This window comes from Ylistrum balloti, unplaced genomic scaffold (assembly GCF_031769215.1).
Source record: "Ylistrum balloti isolate Yb309-2 unplaced genomic scaffold, AGI_CSIRO_Ybal_v1 Utg371506, whole genome shotgun sequence".
NCBI classification, from domain to species: Eukaryota; Metazoa; Mollusca; class Bivalvia; order Pectinida; family Pectinidae; genus Ylistrum; species Ylistrum balloti.
In genome coordinates, this window is record NW_026782778.1 from 190,180 (window position 1) to 207,041 (window position 16,862).

At 35.0% G+C, this 16,862-nt stretch overlaps 1 protein-coding gene across 1 annotated transcript in view; it reads left to right on the plus strand.

Moving 5' to 3' along the window:
* Positions 1–537: 537 nt before the first annotated feature.
* The window catches only part of LOC132562767 (G-protein coupled receptor 54-like), a 111,336-nt gene continuing 95,011 nt past the window's right edge, over positions 538–16,862 (plus strand). Inside the window, exon 1 of the mRNA XM_060227530.1 lies at positions 538–1,196. The gene's annotated coding sequence lies outside the window, so the exon portion shown is untranslated. The remainder of the gene's footprint in view (positions 1,197–16,862) is intronic.

Sequence of the window (16,862 nt, forward strand, 5' to 3'; positions counted from 1 at the left end):
CTGGCGGGCCTTTACGAGTGCAACATCTGTAGTTTTCTGCTATATTCACGGTTTAACGATTCGTTTCACGTTACCTTTTTAACAACGTAATTGAATCCCAGACGCTAACTCCATTGGTCACTATTTTGTTTCTTTGTCGTTGACAGTGCTGCTGTTAATGGTCAACGTCGCACTATGGGTATGTCTACTCTTTAAATAAACACCACAGATTAAGTGATATTGTATTTGAATCGTTGATTGCTCTGTTGCAATAACGTTATAGAGAAAAGAAGTGCGTCCATGCGTATTGACTAGTAAGCAGAAAAGTAACCACGCGGTCAGCGCGAGACGAACTGCTGTTATTATCACGGCAGATTTAAAATCAGACCTACCATTAACCCGTTACAACGATTGCTGCTGGAAATTCTACTCACAGAGAGCAGCGCCATTCTAAGTTTGATACATATATTCGCTGCCAGCAGCAACGAAGTCTGTGTTTAGTGAAGGCCAGCGACAGCGATGGAGCTCTGTTAAGTATACGGAAGATTAATGCAATCGAATCGAGGTGTTAATTAAGCTTCACAGAAGAAAATGGAAATGTTTATAAATTTGGACAAAGAAACAAACACATGTTATTATATAGAAACTGGATGCAGTTCTACTTTGTAAAATGTTGTGATTTAATTTGTATACTTCTCGAGAAAAAAAAATTCAATGTAAATGCGCAAGGATTGACATTACATATGTTAAAGATAGCATTCTTTTGATATGTTGCAGCTGTACATTTTCCGCAACGATGTCAAACACTGATATGTGTTGTAAAAAGTGATACTTAGTTGGGCACTAAACAGACATGCTATATGATTGATGATAGGGTGTTATCATTATCAGTCTTTTTTTCTCGAATTCATTAGTGGACATAACTTGTTAAAGACTAGAATTCTCTTGGAACATTAAATAATTCTGTGTTACTCAACAGCAGTCTTCACATAGAAAACTCGCTTGAACATCCCGGGAACAAGTTTTTATTTCCCGAAGAATAATAGACATGTGTGTTACTTCATGTTGTATCTAAAAAAAAAAAAAATGAAATAGACTCGTCATATATTTTCGATGTTGTGTCAAAGAGCTATAAGCGGGACGTCTAACCAATATAACATCAGCAAATAGAGGTACAACAATATTTTTAAAAAAATCAACTCCGTGGCTCTCGCAAGGTAAGTATTTTCTTATCTTTTCTGTTATAATTCTTTCTTTGAATTAGTGTACATATTACATATTATGGTCAAAATCTACGCTAGCAAAATGTTTTGTCGTGACATTTAGTGTTCACATGAACGAAATTATATATCTTTCGATCTTGATACAACAAATTAAATTATTAAAATGATTAAAATATTAATCTTTAATAAATGACGAATAAAAAAAATGGAACGAATTTCTAATATTAATTAAAATAATTCTTGATTTCAAAAAACAAATCATGAAACGAAAAAAAATTTAAATACTTTAAAAATGAAGTCTTCTGACTATATTTTTATCACTGCTGAAATATACGTTGTAGTACAAGTATGAAACAGATAATGGATAGCATACATCTATCATAAATGGATGCATGCTTACTGTAATAAATATGTATTGTGATATTTTGAAGATTTCGATCATGTTTTATGCATGTGTACAAACTTGATGTAGATACTGATGTCGATCATTAACAAAGTATGGGCTAAGCCTGCAATAGGAGAAACAGGTCGTAATGATACGGTCGATTTGTGTGATGTTTACCTTGCTGTTTCAAACGTGTTCAATACGATACTCAGATAATGACTTATACCTGTACGGAGATACGTCATCAACCTGTTTAACCAGCTAAATGCAAATACGTCTTGTGATCTGCTCACCAAACCAAATACTTACTGTATGTTATATCTGGGTTTGGTAAACATATCGATCTTTTAATGTGTTTCAATGGACAGAAATACGGGACACTCGCAGAATCATCGATGTCCAGTGCCAATCATGCGATTGACTACAGTGAAAGCACAGAATAGCATTTTCCTATTCTTCACTGTAAAAGCATACGATGTATGATCATAGCATCAAGTGTATATTTGTTTAAATCTTTACATCCCAAACGTTATACAGTACATGTTTTGACCTTAATTTACTACCCACAGTTACGAAATGACCTTATAGATTTTTAAAAGTAATAGCCAAAATTGCAGTGCGCAGCAACTGAAAACTCGGGAGGAATATCCTAAAGTGTTCATACATTTTCAGGTCGGGGAATCGTAGACAAAACGACGAGAAGAGAGAGAGAGAGAGAGAGAGAGAGAGAGAGAGAGAGAGAGAGAGAGAGAGAGGGGGGGGGGGTGGAGAGAGAGGGAGGGAGAGAGAGAGATGGAGTGAGTAGGAGAGAGAGAAAGGGAGAGAGAGACAGACGGACGGACAGAGACGCCCTAACACCTGTTATAACGATTAAATATGTTTACTGCTGTAGCATTATTGTAAAGGTTGAGTTTCAGTTGTACGAAAAATGTAATATTTTCCGTCGTTTTTATCGTTTTCTTAGTAATAGTACAGTAATATTTCATCCTATACAAGTCGGAGACATTATGTCTTGCTAGCATGACATATGTTTCGACGTTAGTTCAGGAATATAACCGTTCCCTCAACACTTTCTGTACTAATCACATCATCTGCCTCCTGACTAGAAGATTCATTATTAAATAAGATACTTCATAGGATTACTACAACAATAAGCTCCTTATTCATTAGCACGAAGTATTCACTTTTACTCGCTATCGTAGATAAAAAGTAAACATATTACTCAATAGCAAAATTAAGCCTTACGCAGTATATTAGCTAGGTTAATTTAGCCGTAAGTCATTTACTAAATACGGCTATTAAGGCACACTCCCTTGTAGTCAATAGTATAATTAAACCGTAGATTATCTACTGGATAGCATAATTAAGACGCAACCCCCTTACCCACGTAATTTAGCCGCAAGTCCGTTACCCACGTATTTGAGCTGTAAAATCCTTACTCATGTAACTGAGTTTAAATCTCCTTTCTCTCGTAGTTGAACCGTAAATTCTTTACATATACAAGTGATGTGCAAACCCCTGATCGGTGCCATTTATCTAAATCCCTTACCCACGAAATATTAAGCGGTATATCCCTTACAAACGTAATTAAGACATCAACCCCTCATCAACGTAGTAGATCTAAATCCCTTACCCACGAAATAGTAAGTCGTAAACCCCTTACAGACGTAATTAAGACCTTAACCCTTCATCAACGTAATTGATCTATTTACCTTACCCACGAAATAGTAAGCCGTATATCCCTTACAAACGTAATTAAGACTTTAACCCCTCATCCTAGTAATTTACCCACGCAGTATTTAACCGTAAGTCGGGCCCCTAATAAACGTAATTGAGCCTATGAACCCCTACCCAAATAATTGAGTCGTAAATCCCTTATTTGATTACCGATATGAGCCGTATGCTCTTTTTCATAGATGTCAATAAATCCAACTATCCTATTTCAAGGAGAGCGTTAAGCTGTTCTATCGACTGAAATACTTCAGATTGTCATGGTTGGCTACTGATATAGAGTAGTAATTATCATTGGTGGTACGTTAATGAAACTGAAGTTTTAAAATACTGTTTTAATTATTTGTTAATCAAATTCCGTTTTGCTCTCGTTATGAAATTCAATGATATGTGTTGTACTGTCAAAGTAATTTGTTTATTGTCCCGTTTCTAATTGGATTTTATTTTCTCGGTGTTAATATTCTGCATCTTAGTAACAGCGTTGATTATATTCATTTTGACAAAAATTATATTGTAATATATACCAATACGTTGAGTATACAATTCCACATACGTTAACGAAGATTCAAGCATTGCGCTTGGCTTATTTTTTTCGACATACAAAACCGTACCTGCCTGTGCTACAGTATTCAATACACATGTACTTACAATCAAGTATGATAATGAAAGGAATATTTTGTGTTTGACTACATGTTGGTGTTCCTACCTTTTTGAAAAAAAGAGATGGAGACATCTGAATCTGAGATGTAATGTTACACCCTTGCTACTGCGTAAACCGCAGCTGTATGCCTGTTAGATTACTCTCCACGGCCGTGATATTTAAATATTTTCTAAGTAATACGATTCATCGTGAATGCGCTATTTCTGTATTTCCCCGTGTAATACCAACCCGAGGATTGGGGGAGGTGGGGGCAAGAATACGCTGTAGTGTTTCTGAGATTGTATCCATGCATTGCCAACGAATAGGGAGCACCTAGCATTTAAGGGTATGCTTTTTCGGTCTATTCCTTAATACATATATTTTGAGAAATTCCAAATGATTCCGAGGTTCACAGTAACTGTTCCGTAGCAGTTATGTGCACATGTGCTGGTGTCATTATGTCTTGTTGACTCTACAACATACATGATTGCTTTCAGCATCAATCATTGTATGGTAAACACTGTCCTGCGATGCAGAAAGCGGTCGAATACGTCAAGTTAGGTTCACACATGGTAGCATGCCATGCCAACACTTACTGCACGGTGCTGTTATAATAAAGGATGACGACCCTACCCAGCGTACCTCTACATTTTCTCCCCCGGGGGTTTTACGTGGCAAATGTATGTGCTGGTGGGTAATCACTTGGCTTAGATTCATGCGCTATCAGTTGTGACCAAGTCAATAAGGTTAACAACCTACATCGCTTTGCTATTTAAATGGACGACATTTCCTGGTATACACACAACTCTTGACCCCATACAGTAAGCATTGCCATTAGCGACTGTAATTACAAATAGATTAACTTTAATCGACTTTTACGAATTACATATTCTCGGACAATGTATTTATATATATCAGTTACATTTTAGAATAATCACTCGTATTTATACAAAACTACTTGATTCGAAAACATATACTATATTTGTTGTTTGAGATTACTTATGTAACTATATAACTGTTTTATATGTCTTTACCCTCTGGCTCAATGAAGTAGTTTGTTAGTCACGGTCACATGACTAACGACAGATGTTCAAATATAGTTTCTCCTTCGGTTTATAATTGTGAATTAATAATTTTGAGAATGTTCGGAAGAAAACGAGATGGCCGGCAGGCGGCCATATTACATGTTGTCATTTAAAGTTAGAGATACGGTAACCTCTGTATCTGGTGCATTGGCTATCTTAGTACTGACTGCGGAAAACACACAGCCATCTGCAGCCATCTTGGATGTTGCCAGTAATAATTTATTCATTCATGACGGGTTCTTGAAGACTCATTCTCAAATTTCTTTTTTTTTCTCTTGACTCTAACTTCACGCCGTCCATTTCAATCCTGATGGGGACTGTTTTTGATAGAGAAGTTCTGGATAAATCATTCTTCTAAGAATCCCCTTTGTCCTAACTTTTGAATTGTCCATTTTAGGATCAAATAGTTTTAGGCTGTTAAGGTTATATATTTTTAAGTTTTTGATGGCTCATTCGTAATTCTCCTTTTTCAATTTTATCTTAGTCCCTAGTTGTGCATAGTCAAATGAAAAACAATTAAAACAAGAAATAATTAAACATTTAAAAAACCGATAAATATCATACAAGATTGCCACCAAAATCCTGATTCAAAAATTGATTCGTGTTTAGAGTGCCAAGGCGACGCAATAATTGTCAGAGGGTCAATGTTAGGAAGCAATTCCATTTAATCGACTGCTTTGAAATAAGTAAAAACATGAGCTCCTATAGTCATCATCTACCTGCCTATGAAACCATAATTATTGTCTCTGTTAGTGGAATGCACTTCAGCGAATAATGAAGGAAGTGTTTATGTATCTTTCAATATTGGAACTCTTCTGAATGTTATGAATTGCAAGACTTCAACAAACGCAAATAGACTTACATATTAATCATCAAATGGCATAGCCCTAATTGAATGTATTCACTAAATGTAGATATTTAGACGTAGTATGTAAAACTGTTTAAATTTAGAAGTTTGGAGATGTGTATTCTGGGTCCTTAAATAATGTCATAATATTTTCAGTGATGGCCGATCATGAATGCGCAATCGAAATGACATTTGATGTCTTAAGCAAATTAAGATGTGAAAATACATATATTGGCGCAAATGACACGCACAGCAGTTGAATGGTCATGGGGACCGACATGTATAATATTTTGCAGATGCAGGATGTCTGTGAATGGTACGGCATGGTTGTATATATATCAATAACAGCGCTTGTACTGTTTCTTGGCTAGTTAGAATATGATGCTGTTTGTTATTCCACAAGAAGTAGAACCATTGCTCGTTTGTGTAAGTGGTGTATGAATTCGAAGATTACTACTTGATATAATTTATAGAGCCGAGTGGCATCTACAGATATGTGAATCTTATCTACCGATGATAGTTTGATAATTTGTAAACCATTGCTTTCTAATCCATTTGCTCTTGCAACGCACGAGGGAATGACGGTATGTTTACAAGATGAATATGATGTCTAGACGGTGGAATGTGCAAATTAAACCTGTTTAGATTGACACGGAAACAATAAATATAGAAGAATAAAGTCTTAACAGAATATACGATTGGCTACAGTTACTTGGTCAATGGGGGTTAATATAAAATAAGAAATGAACGTTAACCGCGAATTCTATGATGGCAAAGAACACTTAAGTTATGAATTATTTATTATCTCAACAAATCATTGCTACATTGACATTGGATATTCTTTTGTTCTTGGTGCGCAAGGTTAAAAAGGTCGTGTGGCCAAGTCATTTGTGCGAGGTTCTCTCAATTAGTGATCTTTGTATAGTTAATTATTAACAAAACTGCATCCTCTATTCCATTTAACGGATGTTTTAACTAACTCATTTTCGTGATGTTTGAACCATTTCACTGACGCTGCACAACCGTTAGAAAATCGATGAAATGAAGAGATCATCATTTTCATAGTTTCAATTGTTTCTGTGCTTGCCATCGGCGCGTTGACGACGGTCATATGTTGGTCACTCACTGGTGCTACAATAACACAGTAGTATGGCACTCCCAGCTGTTTCAGTTACTGTACCTGTAACACATAACTGGCGGTGCAACTGTAATGATAAGTGGATTACATTTTACAGTAACTTTCGACTTAAATGCTTTCCCTACGCTGCGATATATCAAATGCACTGTATAAATAAGTCCTGCGTATTCTTTTCTTCCATCGTTGAGTTTGATGCACAAGGACAGATTTGTTTCTTGTAATACGGCCTTTTCAAGGTTATGTCATTTCAGTGTGTTGACAGAACAATAGAACATTCCCTAGTGCCATGTAAACATATAGAAAGGTATGGAACGCTTCCTTATAACTTACATTATCGTTTTCTACAATAATCAAGATTTATATTTAAAATGGTTTTAATTGATGTGTATGTTCCATAAATAAACTGCTACAAGGCTGTTTGATTGAGAGACTTAAGTATTTCTAATATACAGAATTTATTTTTGGCTGATGACAAAACTGTTGATGTGTCATCATAAAAGCCTGTCGTAGTATAAATCTTCAGTTATTTCACTTTATTTTTAAACACCGTGTGCGAAACAAATTATTCAAATTAAACTTAATTATTCCGGTTGCCCCGGTTCCGCTCGAGGGATTTTACTGTGGAAGGAAACCGGGAAAACGCAACTGCTTTGGCAGATGAACCCATATCTTTACACATCCGGTCGAGGATTCGAACCAGGGACGTAATTGTGAATGACGAGGAAGTTACTGAAGCGCCATTAGACTACTGCAATGATAATGGATAAGAAATGTATTGAAGCGACTGTTTGCTTGTCTGAAACACTTTTACGGTTGTTGTGTTGTCTTATATTTATTTGGAAAGTTATTTCGTCGCGAAAGCTTGTACACTGTAATTTGATGGTGTTATTCACGGATTGAGCTTGTCAAGGACATGCTATCCCTGTAGTGGCACGACCTCCTTTTTCGTAACAGGTAAAACAATATCTACATTGACTTAAACACATCAACATATCTTGCTAAGTCTATTAGGGAGGTAGAGAGTCGGAAGATAAAAACGCAGTCGATATATCATGTAGAGAGAGCAAAGGTCTGGAAAGAAGTCTGACATTGGTCAATACTTTATACGTCTTATAGAGTACGTGAATCTACACAAGAACTTCGAAACCGCTCAACTGAATTTAAGTATAAAATACAGATACTGTCTAGTGAACACGGAGAAAACATTCATACATGTTTAAAACGTTTGCTGTGCTTATTTCTCTCCGAATTATTTTCTGGAATACTTGTAAAACCATTTTGGGAATAATGTCGAACACAAACAAGTTTGTTCAGTCAAAGTAGAAACGATATACATAATTCTACTGTGCTTAAGATTTTGTCCTTAAAGCTGTTGATAGGACGTTCAACAGTGCACTAAACCAAAATTATAATTGATAAAGTAATGACATTTTAATGTTCTATTCGGCTTTTTTATGTGTTTTAGGCGTGTGTCCAAGCTGATGCAGACAATATATTCTTTCATTGAATTAATTCTTTTCGCTCTATCAAATGTCTCCCTTCGCATTTTCATTCTAATGGCAAATATCCGGATACAGAGTACTTGCCTATAACCTTGATCTTTAGTCACACTTCCCGTACTTCCTCTTAGATCGTAATGGCAATGATGATAGTAATCGGTACATCATTATATTGGTAATAGCATCAGTATGTCGGTAGAGGAGGGAATTTTAGAAGACGCTTCACTCGGTGACCCTTTTCCAAGAAGGATTAATAATTTGGTCAGTAAAAACTGTAACTGGGTCAGCTTAATTTTCATTCTATGGCTGAATTTGTCTGGCGGTTTCTGTATTCGCGCTGTGTTAATAACACTTCTTCATAAGAAATAATGATGGAGCGATGCGACCACGGTCATGCTTACAACTACGCAGATGTAAAACCAGTTCACCATGACGTAAAACACATCGACCTAAGGTTTACGGCATGCTGGGGTCGTGGTGCTACAACGTAAACATTAGCCTGTTTCAGACGAACTTTTCTTACAGAATAATTGCAACTTTGGGCACATATGATTAATCGGTTTGTTGTTTTATTTTTTTTACATTTATATATATATATATATATATATATTTCAAAAAAGGAATATAGTTATCCATCTTCTGAAACATTATGTGTTCCACCGGTTGATGACCCTGATGATATTTTTATGTGTTGACTGGCGGTTAAGAAAGTTATAATAATAATTGTTTAAACACTAGGTAGATAAAAATCACCACAAAAAGAGAACATCTACAACAGAACATTACTCATTGAATATTGATTTGGATCATTACAGCCAGCAATATTTCTTATAAATCATGCCTCATCTACTATCGCCTAGGTGATTATTATAACTATAATCTTTTATGAATATTATCGGGATGTCATACCGTGTACTTAATTCGCAAGTCATATTTAGCATTGATAGAGAAAAACATCTTTTAACTGGTGAAGTATGTTTTATGTTGTGACTGATAAATTAAAACATTGACATGTCTGCGCAACGGACAAAATAGTATAGACATAACGCATCTAATTTTGACAGAGGATATTTTGAAAAATGATTTACGTCATAAACTTTAATTATTGATTTCCATTATTACATAGATTGAACAACATTAGTATTGTACAAGCGGTACATATTCGCATTCATTTTAAAGATACTATCAAGCGCTTGAACAGATAATATCAAACATTGATCCATTAGATAGTTGCGGGTATCATTAACTTTAAAATGAATATGTATCAATTTGATCTTGTACATTCATCTTTTCAATTATATATAGGATGTATAAATTCCTCATTTCCATATTAATTGTTTGTCTAACGCGACGGTAGATTTGAAATGAAAATTGATTAATATTTATATATCCATTACTGGATAATATATGAGATACACCTACAACAATAACATTGTCACAATTATTCGGTGGTTAATAGGAAACGTTGATGATGTAATATTAAAAAACATCGGGAAAAATCAATCAGTGATAAATAATATATGTGTGTAATGTAACTACAGCGCAATAAACATGTCGCGTTTGTAACAACAGCATAGCTGAAAACAACACCGTCTGTAGCCTCTATGGCACTGTTCGCAATTGATATCATTATTTTGAGTCCGTCTATGTGAAAAAAATTTGATAATAACACTGTCGAACTAATTTTTTTTCCTTTTCAATGGATGCACAATAATGTGGCAAGGCATGGTTTTATATATCAGATATGTTTAACTTGTATGAGCATTAAATTATTATCAAAATTATCACCAACTACGCATTAATCTTTTTGATTCTATAATCATAATTTTTATTCCACATTCTACGTAGCTTGATCTAAAGAATCATCCTATTTGTGTCGCGTTCGGCCATTTGTTCGTCCGGTTTCAACCGTTCTCTTCATAAGATTTTTTTTTAAATTCCAACAACCAAGAGGCCTATAGTCTTGATAGTCGACAAAGTTTGTGAGAAGAAGAAAAAGTTTTTTTCAATTTTTTTCTTTTCTTTTTCTAGCAAATTGTAATTAACTAGAAGACATACATGTACAAATATGCTTGACAAGACAAAAATGTTATTGAAGCCCGATAAGAATGGTGAAACGAATTGACGTAGACGTTTAATCAAAATAGCCGTAGTCACATTTGTTAAAACATTCAGAACACGTCTTGTAATTAATCAAAACGCAAAAAATATTTGGCTTGTATGTTCCCGGAAAATAAAGCCCGGCAACGCTAGCAAATGTAATTCCATGTTAAAGGTCAGAGGTATTCAATTTGTAAAAGCCTTCAAACGACATCTCATTAACAAAAACAGTTAAATCTTTACATTGAATACCGTATTCTGAATTTTCTATCAACAAAGAGGTTATTAGGGCCGAGAAATGGAATTTAAAAAAAAGACAACTGTACGATATCAAAGAAACGACAAATTTATTGAAAGACTGACAGAAACAGCTAAAAACAGAGCTGCTATGAAAAAATAGTAAGTCTTATCTTTGTGAGTTGAGATGTTGAGCATGTTTTAAGGCTCCTTAGTTTGCCTGTTGGTTCCTTTATTGTACACATTGTTCTCCTTTGGGAACGTGACATTAATTACTTGAATTGACCAAGGGTTTCATAGCAGGTGTCGTCGATGAATCAGAAGACGCTTCCTCTTCCGGAACACCTACTCTTTCTGCTCCTGATTTTCCAGAAGTCGCTGTATAATTCTGCGATAATCTTGGTACTTTCTTTTTGTTGTTGCTTAAAGGTTACGACAACTTTCAGATATGGTTAGAAAGTCGGTTATCGACTTTGTTTCTACATGATGTATTTGACGTATAGTTTTTGATAAGAAGATATAATGAGTAGACTGCCAGTCGACGGGATTCAATTGAATGAGTTATAATGTAAATTGGTCATTGAATGCTATATACCGATGAGAAGTACTTGATGGATCTCTCAAATTGATATGTATGTTTCTTTTACGTCCCTAGTTGTCCTCGTTTGGTTTTCGGACTGATCGGGAAAACACAACGGCTGCCAGGCGCCATATTGGATTTTCCAGCTAAAGTTTATCACCGCTACTTCTGCAAATGAATGTTTAAATTTCGTGTCATTAAGAACAACAACAGAGGAAATAAGAGAAAAGTGAGAAAAAGATCTAACTTTTAAAGAACAAAAACGATCAAACAATGGTGGGCGCTAAGACCCCTCTAATGTTCGTACGACCCATGGAAATGAAACCAGAGTTGCCTTTGTCCTCTAACATTATATTATGTTACTCCATAATTTAATCTCTTAATACTTCAATAAGAAATCAAATGTAAGATGTACTTTTAACAAAAGGAAAAACAGCAAAGCCTGAACATTTAGATTTTTACAAAAGTAATTTAGTGAGAGCACAAATGCATGTACTATTTGACCACACGTCTTTGGTCAACACTGATACAACTATTTCTTTTTCTTTATCCCTTTTCTCGAAAAAATTCTAAGTATATATAAGTAATCGACTTACATACAATAACAGTTCCTCAGTTTTGTCATTTTTGATAATCAGTTTCACTAATGATTTTGACACGATGCTGTAGCAACAAATTCTTTATCCAGAATTACAGAATGGGATAACTTTGCCTTGAACCTGAAATCACTTTCCGATCGCCAAGTCAAGTAGAAAATAAATGGCTACCATAATTGAAGCGGAAGTGTGTTTAGAGTGTCCATCTCGTGACTAGGGCTTATTGGATGGACCAATGGCTTTATTTGTCTGTTTTGCGATGCTTTCTATATCTGTCGATTGTACACACGTGCGTTCGTTGCGGTCATTCACCATACAGTAAATTGATTTCAAAAAGGGAAGTATCTCTTGTACATGCAAAAAAACTGTGCTAATAAAGTTAATATTTCATATTTGATTGATGTTTACTTCTTACTGTTGTTTTTTTGAATTGATGTATGTAGCGTAATAATTTGTTCTGATGAGAGTATGCAGTAGTTGTATCCATAAGTACATTGGATCTTATAACAATCTATGTGCGTTCTATGACAGGCATTTGCATGTTTGACCTTTTGACCACAATCTCAGGATTAATGTATAGCTTCGTAAATGACAGATCTAATGAATCCTGTTCTTTATTGAATATACTGTCTTAACGCCGAAAATAGATTTTTCCCATATATCCTTTTTTGGAGAGACACTGACAAGACAGGAGATATACTGCCCTCATCACAACACTAGTGAACTTTATTGGTTCTTGTCTTCATGCCTATTCCGAACTCCATGTTGTTGCCCTCGATACTGACTACAACATACTCTATCTGGTGTTCAGCTTTAACTTCAAAGCGATAAGAATTGGTAAAATGTTTTCATGGAAGAGAACGTTGTTCTACTTAATGAGTTTAGCCCCCGAGAGGAGTTTTTATTTATAAGGTTATTTGATACCGCAAACTCTCGTAAGGAACACAACCGTGTACTCAATACAGTGTTTCCCACTGTTATATCACACCCTATACACACTAGCTTGTCACGCCATACTGCGACATTGCTCGGTGGATGAGGTGACCTCTCCCAAAGGCTCTCTTCACATAAGGATATTACATCACAAAGGCATTAAAATGGTACTTCATGCTTTCTGCTTGTCGCTGAGCATTAACTGGGATGAATAAGGACTGTTTATGCAGTTGTTGTTATAATATGATCGGGTTGGTTGCTTACAGTCTCCAGACTGACATTTCAGTGTGATGACACTATCAATAAAAGCGACAGTCTTTTGCCTGATCATTAGTGGAAACCGTCTCCCAATAACATTGGTTAGTGCGAGGACGAAAACTATCCGCATATATTTTATTGGAAACTTGAGCTTAATGAATGACTGAATGTATAATTTTCACATAGGGGACAGAACCTTGTCAAGACAAGTAATGTGCTGAGCAAAGATATTGCAGATATAAGGTTGAGGAATCTAAATTGACGGAGCCATTTTGTTTTTATCACTTTTATGTCTTGGATTACAGCACAAAATTGAATGACAACTAATTATGTTGGATGTTCCCATACAAGGCAATTTCCTGGCACAAACAAATGGTTAAAAGAGGAATTGTGTTCAATTCACCATAAAGTCGCCAGTGAAATGTACTTCAGAGCATATAACATAAAAACGACGCCACAAAAATGATTTATTTTGAGGAGAAAAAAGTAAGATTTGTTTTCTGATATTATATTCAAGAATAACAAAATATGATAGCTATTACCTCAAGCTCATACACAGATTGATATGTTTTTGTTTGGAAAATGATTCAAGTCGTTGGCGCCTTGACAATTTAGAGCAGACATATTTATTTTTTAGCTTGGATTTGTTTTCTTTACCACAACTTACTATAATCAACTAGACATAAATGATTAGGGCAAATAAATTTCAGGAAATATATCATAATACGTATACATGCGTATATCCTATGACAGAGAGATTAGAGAATATAATTTATCGGCAAATAAAATGATAAGTAGACAAGATATACATTATATGATATTTTCTGGAGAATCATTAAATACGTCTCTGAGACAACACTGAATACAAACAATTACTATTCGGGTTAAACTTCCGTAGGTTAGCCTATTCAAGATCCTTTGAAATAGTACTGTAATAGCCTTATAAAATATATGGGTGACATCTTGTCTTTAAATAACAAGAAATTTATTAACAATCGTATGTACCTACCAGAATTGAAAAACCGAAAAAAAAAAAAAAAACGAAAGACTCCTCTACATTAGCCGCTTATTTCGATCTTTGCCTACAACAATACCAATACGGACAGCTCACCACAAAGATGTACGAGTCGTGTTATGATTTCAATTTCCAAATTGTGAATTTTCCATTGAACCCAAATAAATGGTGTTTACATGTCGCAGTTAATTCGATATTCAAGGGCTGATCCAATTATTATGATTTCCGTGCATGAAGTCGTCAACTGACTGTTGGACGTATTCTATACACAGATTTTCCAAAAATGGCTGATGAAAATAACGGGGAAGTTTTACGGTTGTCACAGTGGTGTCAGTGGTGTCGCTGTCATATACCTTGTTCTCATATGAGAACATGGCGTTTCTAACTTGGATTTGCCAAGGTTGACTTTGCGGATGTCGTCGGTTAAGAAAAGGATGCTTTCTCTTCCTAAACACCTGGTCTTATTCTCTAAGTACATTTTTCCACTTGTGTTTCTTTTTTTTTCGTATTTTGCCCTAGTGCTTTTAATTTGAGTTTGGATTATGATTTTGTTAACATTTTGGTCGACGTTCATACCCATGCTCTACTTTTGTCGTATAATTCATTATTACACACAAATTATGAAGACGTATTTCAACATGGAACGATTATGATGCATGCATTCTATACTATGTAATTATTTTTATCAAGTATTAAACATTATCATCACATTTCTGTGGATGTCGAATGCCTGGCTAGGTCCATATTGTATAACATCATATCAACAACTATGGTTATTAAAGATATTCCCCTTTGTATGCGAAGTGAGCGTATACGTACAGCACGTGTGTTTTATGGAGACTGTGAAATATCAAATTAACCCTCTTGCAATAGTGCGAAACTGAAGCCAACTTTGTAGTGTTACTGCATTGCCCACGGTTCCCAGCAGGACATTCTATGCTTGCGAATACGTATGCTTTGCGAGTATGTACAGGTGTAGGTTTCCAGTCTGATGGACTGCGTGTTTAATAGGACAACACTACCATGACTACTGCTAGTACGCAAACATTGTTGCATACAAGGAATGTATTACTACCTAACACACGGAGTTTAACTTGTCCACTTCCTGTGGTTCTTAAGCCGCCAACTTACAAAGTAGATAAAACCCGTATTTATCATAATTGTATTACTACTAAGCTGAACAAGGCAAATCTTTCCTGTTGTGGTGTATACACATTCAAGGTCACTGATGGAGAAAACAGAAGGGTTATACTTTGATTGTAGCATGTGCTGGAAAAGCCATTTAGCTTTAGGATGTTTTTTAAATCATTTCAGACAGGTACACATTGTCTAGGGAGATATATAAATGCTATTGGAAAGTTGTGTGTATTTCAATGCAGATGTAAACGACAAATTCTGCAGATGTAGAAACAAAAACCACACGTAAACGTTACGAAAACATACTGGTGAATATTTATCACATATACGCATCCACTCTGAAATATCAATCATTGCATTACATGTGTCCACACGTACAGTAACAGGTAGCCAAGAGTGGTGGAATTTTCATATTATTAATGTAATAACTTCATCGTGTTACATGCACTTTAACGTTACCAATAAAGATACAATGAGAATATCACCAGATTTGTATCAATTTAATAAATTGGTAGTTTTGTAAATGTATTTGCAAAAGCTTTTACATCACCAAACTTTTGCACCTGGTTAAATAACAAATAATATCTATGACACGAACGTAAACATTGTATTTATATAAATACATTAATAAAAATGAAATCTCTAAACAGACATTTATGTCATTTGACTTTAAAACGCATTCAGAAATGAACTCCGATTTGAACGTAAATTTGAGTCCATGTTGGTGGAAAAGCTTACCATAGACATAATTCGATGTTAAAAATTGTATGCACAACATTACTTTAATGATACGTCCTGATTATTTTGGGTGTCTATGTCATAGAGTCAATTATCTTTATCGCTTGTATTCTTATTGAATCATCGTATATCAGCATGGAAAAAACACGTTTATTTATCGTTAAAGTGAAATTATCACAAGATTATATTTAAGATAATGACAAATGTAGTTCTTGCTCGTTTGCAAGATCAGTTTCATCTGAAAGGTAAACACTGTAGTAGTGTCTAGCAGGGCTGCGGCCGGAAATAATACGTACTCTATGGCGTGGTAGAATCAATCGACAGAACAGGTTTTTTTCAGCAAGTGTATAGCTTAATGTTCCACTTGATATTCTTTAATCTGAAAAAAAGATAGCAATGAATACAGTAGTAGCTCACATCTATACGTATTTAACTATTGCTTCAAGTCTTCAGATCATTGAAATACCATATGTATCTGTAGAGTATAAATTTTTAACTACATCACACCAATGAATATATCTTTGTTCTGAACCTATCTAAAAATCTGCAAGTCAGGCCGCTGTTTATATACCACTTTATACATGATGTAAATATATCATGAATAAGGAGCTGTTTGATTTTATTGTTGATTTAAGATGCTGTGCAGGTTTGTTTTCCTGTTCACTTAGTTAATATAGTTTAATTAGAAACAGTTACTCGGCATTTTTCTTTCTAAGTTATACCTGTGTACGTACGCATTGT